Raw genomic sequence first — 12,978 nt, 5'->3', positions numbered from 1 at the left:
ATTTTGAACTTCATTACTGCAAGAGAATTATCGAATCCCCATTATCTCCGCCTAAAAGCATATAATAGGCAAAAACATTTTCGCTTACAGCTTAGACAATACATAGTAAGATATTCCACCAAAACTTTCAAAATTTAGCAATGACAAGTCCGAGTAATCGTTATCCGTCTGTGCTATTTGTATTGCCGACACGTTGTAGTCAAGAGTGTCAAATAACAGTATTCTGAGTTAACGGTTAACGCATTCTTTGACACAAACATGAGAATTTCATTTTTTCGTTCGAAAGTAGTAAAAAATGCATCGAATTTACTTTCATGTCATTTGTTTCGCACCACGGGGCGATAACAAATTAAAAAGATATTGAAGTTTGGCCTCTTTTCATCGACTTATTATTTTGCATAACAATTACACCCTTGGTTGATTGTATTAGTAGCTCTCTCATAAAGTAAAGGAGTTGGGTTAACGCGGTTGTAGAAAACGAACATGATTGTTGTAGCTAAGCTTTTAATTTGAACAAGTTAGAAGTAGAGGCCATACACCATACAACATATTTTAAAGAAGCATATTTTTAAAGCAATAAACGTTTATTATTTAGACCATTATTTAACTCCTATATTATCCATGACTTCCATGACTGATCTCGATAAGTCCGGTAATGTGCTTTCCTCAGATTACTCTAGACCATGCTTGACATTTTTGTTGGTCGAAAGCTGGAAATCCTGCTTAGACTAAGACGATATTTGATTTGCGCCTCGGACAGTTAATTGTTTGTTTCGGCCCATTTTGTCAACTAGTTGTTTAACATAAATCAGTAGGTCTTGTATACAGGTCACATGTTATTGCTTGTGTCTTCTTTTTCCAAATCATTATTCTTTAAAATCGGTGTAATAAGTGGACATTGCAACGATATATACAGCATATAGTAAACTTTTAACAAACTGTGTTAACAAACTGTAAAAATATCCACATGTTGTTCATTTTGCTACCAGGATTCCGTTATGTCTAAAGGCGTGGCTGGGGATTTGTTTTTATTAAGTGACTTAACTAAGTACCTCATCTACCTAAAAATTGTCTAAATCATTAGATATGTTTTTTCATTCGACTGTGAAATTATGATATTTCCAAGGTTTCGAATATTTGTCGCCCATATTTTCAAAGGGTGTTTGAAACATGTTTTTATTTCTTTTATTTAGGGGATTCTGTTATTAAAACGAGATAAAACAGTACTGAAGAATACCCACCTATTGAATTTATTTTATCTTCATCCAATCCAAAAGCACGTTGTCGTTTTTATTTAAAAAAATCACAACTGATTGACCGTTTTTACGCTTTAAGATGTTGGTGTGGTTCTTAGTACCAATGAGCTTGCATTTGTTCATTTCAGGATTTATCAAATATGTTGCGTTTGTGAACATACACTGGTCTTAGTCTGTGTTTCATAAGTTTATATCTGTACTCGGGGCATTGCTTTCACTATTGTAAACTTCAGTCTGTTAGGTTGGCAAGTAATTTGTCCACCAATGTGTTTTAACTCGTCCTCTTTTATTCTTCAGGACAAGCAGTTACCTCCCTTAGATTATTCATTTGAGCAACAAAAAAATTAAACCAATATTTGTTAGATGCGTTAGTTGACTCTTGACTATTTCTGTAAGCGTCTTATAAGTTATATCTAGATGTTTTTGTTTAAATATGTGGAAGTGTTTATAAATTATTTTGATATATTACACCTTTAGTATATTACTTTGGTTGGATTCGATGGCACATTCAAATCTTCATTTTGCTTGCCTTGTTGGTGCTAAAGTTTCTAAGCGAAAATGACTGATGACGGAACGCGTGTGCAAAACCTATGATGTTTAATATCTATATCGAACTAAGTCTCAATGATACAGTTCTTGTATCAACGTTAACAATGTAAGTATAACTGTGTGACTATAGAGTCGTTCTAGACACACTTTACTTCTGACAATCTCATAATTATTTTATCTGAGTGTTACTGAAGTATAAAATATGTATTTAGCTTAACGTTTGGTGTGGCCGATAATATAGATCGACCACTTAAAAAAGTTTGTCTGAAAACAGTAACTTTTCACAAACATTAATGGTAAGTTGTTCCACAAGTGTGTAGTAAATTTTCACAAAAAAAATCGTGATAATAAAAAGTAACTGCACACAATACCATTATTGTGTCTCGCATAAAACGTACAATCGCTTCGTGAATATAAAACCAATAAAAACAGAAAATATTGCATATACGTTTTCTTAAATGTAAATTCCCACTATTTAATTAACATTATGCTACAACAAACCAATAATTCCCTTACACAGGCTTAAAGATTTTTTCTACAATGAACCAATTATTAGAAACTGGAATAAAGGAACAAAATACAAAAAACAACGCATTATGAGGATTGTTTTTATTGGAGAAAGAACGAAGAAAGAATAAAGTTATACGATAATTTTCATATATTATAACAGTATATATCTCGTACACTATTTAAATACCCAAGTAAAGATATGATGATCTTTTTAAATGTAATTTGTGCGTATATTTTGAAACACTCCTTACAAAGTGATGCAAAAATATAATACATTTTTGTCAAAATATCATAATGCCTTTTTGACATAAGTATTGAAATACGTGTACTATTTAATTTATTTAAAAGTAACATATTTTGGTGAATTAAACCACCCACATTAATTCCTTTTGATTATCGATTCATGATAGATGAATTTTATTCCAATAGTCTTTATTATCTTTTTGCAAGCAAAAAAGATAATTTACTTGCAATGTAGATAATGTGTCGTGTTAAAAGGTTTGTTTAGATATCTTTTCAAAGCGTGAAAAAAGTTCGTTTTATCATTAATTTGTAAACACAATGAGTTGTTAATGTGGTAAGTGACTAAGAGTATTGTTCTGATAAGTGCTAAGACACACTATTTGATGAGATAAAAACCTATCAAACTTTGTTACCACGATTGACGATGTTTTTTGCAAAATTTTACATCAACAAGCAAATTCATTGAATTGATATACCCCGCCAATATACTTCTGGACACAAAAGTGTTAAAATTGACACTAAAAAAGCATTTTTTAAGATTCAAAGAGCCATCACTCCGTTATTAACAGATGGTGTACGATGCCATTTGGCGTGCATCATCCTCGTATCCATATATATACTCATACCAAGTTTCAATGAAATCCGCCAAAGCACTTCTAAGATATGGCTCCGGACACAAAAGTGCCGGACGGACGGACGGACGGACGGAAAGACGGACGGACGGACGGACAACGCCAAAACAATATAAAATGTTATAGCATCCTTGATATTGTATTATATAGGGCGCAATTGTGACAATTACATATCAATTGCATGCATCTTCTGAAAGAATAAACAACAGCAAAGCCTACAAAATAACAAATAAAAGTAATGGTCCTTGACTGTATCATATTTTATCATGACCGTTAAAAATATCATGGACTTGAGACACTCTTGATCATCGCGCCGGAGTTTCGCAGATGAAATTTAACTGTTGTTGACAGGAGATGTCGAACCAACAATTTGATGTACTGAAAGCGTGCTTAAATAAAAGGAAAATACCCGTTCACATAAAACTCGCAAATAAATAATCACGCTTCGCCAATACATTGGGTTACCAATCAAATTATAGGAATGGTTGCGAGTACACATCTTAAAAAAGGAGTACAAGAAGCTCTGCATCAGTAACCGTATAGTAGCGGAAATAAGCCGTATATAAGAATTGAAAATTCGTCTCTTACATAATACTTTTTTTACAGAATAGTTAAAACAATTAAAAGGACACACACAATTTAACTGATTTATACCCCAATTGCCATGCAGTGTTCCACCGCTCCTAGAGGTTCGCCCGGTCCCCAGTAAATGTCAGGAGCGCCGACTACTTTTCCCGAGTTGAGCCAACGGTACATCCCTATAATCTGCAAGTCCGAGGCTCCTACCCAGTAATTTTCTGTAATTAGATATTTTCTAAATGTATATTGCTGGTTTTTATCAACTAATTTGTCCCACAAATCGTTATAAACTTATGTTTAAATTACAGTCAGCTTTTTTTAAAGAATTTGAAAAGAAGTATAAAATAACACGTTACTTTTACAAACTGAAACAGTGATTATTGTCAAAATCGAATTGCCGAATTTTATTATAGCACAAAAACTTATAACAGAACATAATTTTTTTAATATCTTTGAAACTGCCGATAACGAAAAGAAAGCTGTTCATTGAATAAATAAGTACAACGTCCACGTTTGTCATTAAACGTTCTTTCAATTCGGATATTTTATTATCAAAACAATGTTTTAAAGTTTAAGAGTGGTGTATGCTAATGGTGAAAGAAAACATGTATCAATGATCAATATGATTTATATAACAACTAGTGTTTGTTAAGCCAAATAATATAAGCCCATTCTTTTTTCATTTTGTGCTAAAACACAACCTTATTTAGTCAAACCCGGGTACCTATATAAGAACACGAAAACATGTTTAAAAAGCTCTGTTTATGACTGCATAGTAATAGAAAAATAATCAGTGCCATTTTGAAAAACGAATACAATATTTTAGAATAACTTCCTTACTAGACTACTCTATTGATTAAAAAGTAAATAAATACAACATAATACATATCAACACTTAGTTTACAAGGATATATTGTCAAATTGTAGCACAATGTTATTGTAATGGCAGCGACACGACCTGCGATAAATATTTATTTATTCACATTATTAGTGTGCATTCACAAATACATGCAATGTGCCATGTATTCTTAATATTAACATTCACTTGTGTTCATCTTCTTTTTAGTATCAAATGATAATCATCTGAGTAACATCTGATCAGCTGTGTAGCCGTGTTGCCACTTCTAGTCCTCTATTCTGTGTCCTGTTTTATCGCCTGTTTATATACTCTCAGAACATTCAACATTTATGGTATTATTGTCATACATGTTTCTATTTCAAGTCTTGAATGTGTATGGCTATTTTCATATCACCGCTGTCACCAAACACATGAGGCAGGAAAAATGCTCCACAAAACGTCGTTTAAAATTTGTTTTGTCAAAACGAAGTCATTGCGAGATTCGAACAAGGGCGAAAACTATTGTTGGAAAACGGTTCAATAACTTCAATACTGTAAATGTTCATTATCATCATGACAGGTGATTTATGAGACTGTGATTCGGATCATACGTTTAGTATTTCAGATGTGTAAAAAAAATCAAACCGACCGCATTATAATTACTTAAAAAGTGGGTGCTTACGACGGCTTACTTTCAAATGGGTAACAGGACCATCGACGTTTTATTTTGTTGCATTTTAAATAAATCTATGTAATAGGATTGCCACTATAAAGTCTGATAAACTATATATTCAGAACGTTTTAGGTAACTTAAAAGCAACACCCAGTTCAAGGACATTATACTATGCAGTTCAACATATACAATGCGAATCAAATTTTTTATCTTAATATACATTGAGTATTCAAATGATGAGTTAGATAAAACGAATAAAAAGAAACTCAATACACATAATGCACTACATAAATTTACAAAATACAATACAAAATTGTATGCACTTATGAATTTTACCATCAAATGAAAACTTTTCCACATAATAATCCTTACTTTTAGTTTCCCGAGCTCGTTGCCAGAGGAAATTGTTCTCTGTCTGGTTATTGATTTCCACAAGATTCGCTCTTGTTGGGAAGAATGCCTGGCTGCATGCTACCTGTAGGCAATATACGCAATGTACTTGTTGCATGCTAAATTTGAATTGCTTTTCTTCTTCCACGCAAACTTTAGCCTGGCTTGATTAAGTAAATACATGTGGAAATACTTATTCTAAACGACTGGTCTTATAGATCTTGGTCAATGATTGTTTATAAAGACCCTTTACATATATGTAAGTTTTAGTTCAATAAATGCAGTAGACATAAGACTATTGAGTCATTGCGAACAAATATGAACATGAATTTTATCAGAACAAAAGGAGCACCATTTGCTTATATCATACCATACTTATGTGCTTTGGTCATTGATAATCCCAATAATATTTGTGACGTTTTATTTTAATATATGCAGTAGTTACATTAACATGTACTTGTTACAAGAAAATATTAGACTGAATTTCAATTGGCACGTATAACTCAACACGACAAAATCACGCTAAAAGGCTGGTAGAATTTAAAGATCTTGAGAATTGAATATTCATTAATACCCTGACTATATGTAACGTTTTAATTTAAATTTATATTCTAAATATGTGCTGTTGCTCACAAATATTTACCAGAGTTTTTTTTTCAATGAAAATGGGCATAATCCTGCCAAATTGCAAGTTAGAGTGAGTAAGAGTTGTACTAACAGTGATATACAGATCAGTCTACGTGGAAACTGGGACACTAAGATTAAATGCAGGCCAACGTTATGAAACCAAGCCGGCGACCTGAAACAATGACCATGAACGCATGTGCTAAGTTTCAATTGAATACCTGTTGTATTAAAGGGATTCCATCTTTACGTTATCCATATTTTGAGGTACACAAAGTGGTAGAATTCTGCACAATTGCAGAGTTTCGGAACTTGGTCAATGTCCTCATATAATAGCCAAGACACATTTAAGACGCTTAAATTGAATACCTATAGTAAAAACAGTTATGTTCCAGATTTACCTGAACCAGACTTTACTCGGACGCCGACGCTGAAATATGGGTGAATTTCTTAAGTTGGTATTTGCTCAGTGAAAAATGCATATCCCTACGAACAAAAAGTCAATAGTACGGCAGGCTATTAAGTCTGTAGCTCCATGTGAACGAACCGAAAACACAAAAACGTTCTCATTCATTTTCAAACAGCTTTTGTACACGTAACAATTGAAAACTAAACCGACAAAGTTACTTCTATTTCTATGTGCGTGTACATTGCTCTATAAAAACTACAGATATTCAAAACGTCACAAGTGTCCTCGGGATCATCATGTGAGGTCACCAACCAAAGAAGATAACTATGAGTTTCAATTTACTAGAATTATACCCCTTTTTGTTTATATAAAATTGAGGTTAGCTGTTGAGTGCTACAATTACTATATCTAATTAACATGCAAACCTAGCATGCGTTTACAAATACTAAACCACTACTAAAGATAATCAAATATACTTTAATAGTCATTATATCAGATAACTGACAGAGAATGCACATTATACAAACACAGTTGAAGAATGGTCGATCGCGCTGTACTTTTGTAGCTCTTGTTTGCAAATGAAATTAAATAAAACAATAAAACGTTGCATATCATAACTGCAAAATTGTTTGCTATTTGATTTGATTATTTTATATATATAGTGCTTCGTGTAATGAATAAATTACTCAAAACTGACCTGCGCGCCTGTCCAAGTTTGAACGTCATTGCTAAAGGAATAACAGGATAGCCCGAACTTCACAAAGCCGTCCGGACAACGGCCACTTGCTACAAAAATAGCTTATTTATTGCATATTGGATAGCGATTCAGTATATATTTATGTGTTTAATAGATGATCATTTCACATACACAATCTTCTGCTTAGTTCAACATTTGTATCTTATCGAACAATGTTTCTATTTTGCATTTAAATATTCTAACATAAAAAGTTATTAACATACCGCTCGAAAATACAACACAACCGATTAATAAAATAAATATCCTTTAAGAAGTCTTAAGTGTTGCAAACTATGAGCATGCCAAATATTAATACCACCTTAACTCACAATGTTAAACCCTTTTCACAATTAGTCGGGTCGAGAATCATTTTGCGATTGGTTCAACGATTCATATAGGCTGGACCACGATATCCTTTTATAAATTGATTGATATCGTATTTCAGGATGAAGGAAATATTAAACATGATATATTTTTTGTTACGTTAATTATGCATTGAAGTGTGGGGTTAATGTATGCAACTCTAGTTCAACATGAGCATCAATTAATTGTCAACTACTAATACGTAACAATTCAAGTAAGTGGTGCTGAGCCTTATTTATATTTTTTCCGAAGGCTACATCAGTACATTCTTTTAGTTGTTTTGTTTGTCTCCGCATCATATGAAATTAAAGTAAAAGTATAAAAGAAAATACTTTAAGAAGGAAATGTTTAATATTGCTTGTATACTTCATATTTGTCTAACAAATATATATATATATTGAAGAACATCTACAGCTATCGATGGAAAGTTCCAACATCGCGGATGTTTAAAGGGACCTATTAATAAATTGGAAAAATAAGTTGCAAAATACATTTCCCAAGATTTCATAAAGGAAGTATGTTAACCCTAAATGTATTCTAAATTCATTAGTTCTATTCCAATACTACTTTGCATTTTAGTGTTATATGCAATATTCTAGCGCTATCGTTTTATAGCGAAATAGCTCAACGGCGATATACAATTATAATTACAAACTATAAATATGACGTTGACTCTGGTAAATTTCAGCTGTTATCCAAACTAACAAACAAAGCGCTTACCTTGCCAGAATTTTAATATGAAACGTTACCAGTTGCGCCAAAATCACCATTAGATTGATTTGCTTAGTTAAAATATTGACTTCTTTTTACAGGTCACTAAGACCACTCAACCTGCATTGTGTTCGTATGGGCTAGTCAATTTAGTCCCGAAATGATAAAACACGCTTTGAAAATTGGCCTTTTTGTATGAAAGCAATTCATATATAATGAGAAAGACTTAAGGACGTACGCTGCAGTTAAGTTTCACGCAAATATTTTTTTACTGAAACAACGGTTGCGAAAGAAGTACAATATATTTCGGATATTCGGATAAAAAAGAATGTAAACAATGTTAGAACGAAAGAACAACAAAACATGCTTAAAATGAACGCTTGGATAAACAATGGACAGTTTTTGTCCATGAAAATTAAATACCTTTGATATGCCTCCTTTAAAAGGGCCATCCAACAGATAAAGCGTCGTATCGACTCGAAACGATATTTTGGGAAACTACGAGGATTGTTTATATAGCTCAAAAATACATCCGATCTAAACATGAGCGTGGATGGTCGAGTGGTCTAGGCGGGTGTCCTTTTACTCCAGGAATCCAGGGATCAGTGGTTCGAGCCCTGTTTAGGGTTACTTTTTTTTCCTTTTTCAAAATTGTATTCTTGTTTTTTTACTGCAGATTTTTAGTTCAAATGTTTAAATTTACCAATAGAAAGCATTTTAAGTATTTTTTGACAAGCTTTACTACATGCCTAAATATGTTGGACGGCCTCTCAAATATATGGTATACATCTTGTTTTCAGTTATTAACTTTTACTGTATTATTCTTCTTTTACTCATATTGCTACACATAATTTGTGTTCTCATTTACATTTAAATCTACTTTTTCATTGGCATACATAAATACATGTACTAGTATGTGTTTTGACCTGCACCATGTACATGGTTTTCACTGTGTTTTTAAATTGTATTTTAACACATGCAGTCAAACTGCATTTGTGAACAAACGACCCTGGTGACCTATTGTTTTCTTTTTATATTTGTATAAAGTCATAACTCAATAAACACAAGTAAATTTGGAAAAAATCTAGGTGGAGAAAGTCATGTTAAAATAAAAATGACTTTAATGCATTTTATTTATTTTCAAATGTGAAATTCTATTGTTTTTGTTTATGTTCAAAAATTGATAAAAACATGAATCAATGGATTCATGTTAAAAATAAAATAATTTTGCACTCAAATTAAATCAGTATTACATATTTTGTGAGAAATAGAGGTTGTTTTCAACACTTCTCTCATTAATTTACTCTAGTTTTTATGTTATTACCTTATTGGTGAATTGTTATTGCGCTGAAATATGCTTGTTGTTCAAGTGCGAATAAAAAATGAACAACACTGGTGACCCATGATTATTATTTTATTCTTCTATCCACAACAGATGGTTCTACCTACATACCAAAACCTATCAAATTCTAATTTGAGCAAAATTGCTTTAAAACGGCCGCGTACGTCCTTAATAAGTCTGATATTAGCAAATTATTGTTAAGAAGTAAAACTATTAACTGAGTACATGCACAAAAATATTTATAAGTTTCAATCTATGCACGAACTAAATGATGATGATCTAAAACGGTTTTTGTTATTAATCTGTTTAATTAGTAAATGGTACATATTACATGCATTAAACGCACAATATCTACCTGAATATGAGACAAAACGCTACGGAAAATATTTCGTACGTTTTTTGCAAAATAATGTTCTCTGGTATCATCAAAATACCTAAAAAACAAAGAGAAACTATTATGACGTTTCAGTATAGAGAAATTATATTCCTTATGGTTTGTCGTTAAACACACGATAAGGAAGTGGATTTAAATAAAGCAATACAATCCAACATTTTGGCTGACAGATTAACATCCGACATGATGCTATAAACTTAAATTATATCCATTTTATGCATTATTTCATATACATGTTTTTTATCTGTACACCCAATCAGCCAATATATGAACCAGTCTCCGTCACACATAAAGGCGTGCTCTTCTTGTCGAACCTTAAAGGGGTCTTTTTAAGTTTTGGTAAATTGACAAATACAAAAAATGTTTCAGATTCGCAAATTTTCGTTTTAGTTATGATATTTGTGATGAAACAGTACTACTGAACATTTACCATTATCTAAAATAGCCTGTATATGCATCTTTTGACGATTTAAAAACCTGAAAATAATAAAGCGTTGCAACGCTAAACGATTTAATTATTCGGAGTGTTCTGTTGTTGATGTGATATTTTGTGAAACAACTAGGATTGCTTATATATATTAAGTATAAAATACGTTCATGAATGTGTGAGCACGGATTGCCGAGTGGTCTAAGTGGGAAAATTTTCATTCCTGGACTCCAGGTGTCAGTGGTTCGAGCCCCGATGAGGGTTACCTTTTTTCTTTTTAAATTATATTCTTGATGTTTAACTGGAGCTTTTTTAAGTTCCAATGTTTACATTTATCAATATAAAGCATTCAATGACATACTTCAATACATGTCAAAATCTGTGAAAAGGCCCCTTTAATAGTTATATTATTTAAATTGAACCCTTTTTGCTATACAGTGTGAAATTAGTTTTGGTTTGCCCCTGTTTCGGTCGTTAGCAAAATGAGTCAAACTTTAAAACATACACTTCTTTCTTTTCTTGTTTTAATGAAACGAATCACGTTACAAACGTCAACGAAGTTTGTAAAGTAGGTTTATGCAATACACAATAAATTAATCATTGTAAAATACATTTTTTAAATAAATATATTTTAGCTTAGCAGGAAAAGAGAATTACTTGAATGTTTAATTGAATGTTTTATTAGGTTTTCATTAATTTATCAGAAGAGATAAATATGATTTTATTCTACTTTATTCTGTTGTTTTATTTGTGAATAATGGTTTCAAAATATGATGAGATTTTTGACGATGCTGGAACAGCGTCGTCCAAGGTTTCATAACCAGTAGAAAATTGTCTCACAATGGCGGCCTATGTAAAAGACCGAGCCAGTCCGATTGAGATAACTCGATTTTTCAGTTACTTCCCTTTTGCATACGCCACTGCGTAGGATCATTGATTACATTCTCCTAGCAGAGTTGTCGTTCGTGTTTCAACATTTAACAATGGCCGCCTTAATGATAGTCTCGATTCAAAACTTTCTTACTGCATACATTGGCTTGTTTCGCTATTTATAAGCTGTCATTTAGGATATATGAATTATTTATTCACTAAATCTCCGCTTATGACAACAATAGTTGGAATTCGAAGGTGTGATATACTCGATGTGAATGAAGGACTTTCTGGATCGTAACAGCTTGACACGGCAAAACTGGCATACTGGTTACTGGTATTTTTAGTTATCAATAAAAGTCACATTGTGCTTTATAAATTGTATTCGAGCATTTTGCGACTTATTGAATGACTATGATACCCGATATCAACATTTCATCGGGGATTTGCAGATCACCAAGCGGTCCTGAGTTCAACATTGATTTCAAACTCTTTACTGGTAAGTACTCTTTCTTAGTGTTAGTACTTTTTATCATTTTAAAGTTAAATGAACTGTGTCACAGTAAAAGAGACATTAAGGCGATTGTGGCCAGTTTGGATCTAGATCAGCCAGCAGTCGCTTGAAAGCTGTTTGCTTAAGAGCGTTTTTCTGACAATAACAAATAATTTAATTGGATACTGATTTAACTGCGCTTTTCCTGTGACCTGGCTCAAATAACAGAATTGTCATTAATCAAATTATTTATTTCGAACATTAATCAATTGTTCCCTCGGGATCAATGACTCCATCACTTTCCTGTTGAGAATTGAATACTGCTAAAGGCGATGCTAGGGGGCGTGAGAGATGTTGCACCTTCCAGTATCGCTCGATTGTTTATTGTCGGCTCTGGTACTACTTACATGTACCCCGGGTACTCTTAAGTATACTTACATGTACCCTGGGTACTCTAAGTATACTTACATGTACCCCAGGTACGGTAAATAAACGTAATTGTACTCGGTCCATATTAGACTGTACCCGAGTTGTATTCGCGCCCAAAATCCGATGTCGGCGCAACCGATTATCTTAAACACACTTCTCTTCAAAAAACACTGCATCAACATGCTTTTTGAGTATGTGTTCCGATAATATAGAGGCCATTCTACAGAAAATTGACATAAATGTGTATATATAATTATTACAAAAAATAGTCGACAACGACTGATTTAAGGTTAAATTTCCCGGGTACATTTTAGTATATTTACCGTTCCCGGGATACATGTAAGTATACTTAAGAGTACCAATCAAGCTCCATTATCCCTCATGAACCGACTCAAAAAACCGAGTCGGCAATATTTGACTTTTTTAATGGTTTTGTTGCTCTCGAGGGATCGAAAATTTCAGAATCTTCCTAAAAGCCCTACGGGTTTGATCCCCAGAAGCGACATTGAA

The 12,978-nt window shown here is 32.7% G+C and overlaps 1 long non-coding RNA gene across 1 annotated transcript; it reads right to left on the bottom strand.

Moving 5' to 3' along the window:
* Positions 1–2,545: 2,545 nt before the first annotated feature.
* On the bottom strand, positions 2,546–7,539 carry LOC127867044 (uncharacterized). Its single transcript, XR_008043237.1, has 4 exons — positions 7,401–7,539; positions 5,653–5,755; positions 3,845–3,987; positions 2,546–3,579 (listed from the first exon to the last, which is right to left on the bottom strand). It is a non-coding gene; the product is annotated as an uncharacterized LOC127867044 (long non-coding RNA).
* Positions 7,540–12,978: the final 5,439 nt, after the last annotated feature.

The sequence above is a fragment of the Dreissena polymorpha genome, chromosome 1 (genome assembly GCF_020536995.1).
Source record: "Dreissena polymorpha isolate Duluth1 chromosome 1, UMN_Dpol_1.0, whole genome shotgun sequence".
NCBI classification, from domain to species: Eukaryota; Metazoa; Mollusca; class Bivalvia; order Myida; family Dreissenidae; genus Dreissena; species Dreissena polymorpha.
The sequence above is the reverse complement of the archived record's forward strand: the minus strand, read 5'-3'. Positions and strand labels throughout refer to the sequence as shown.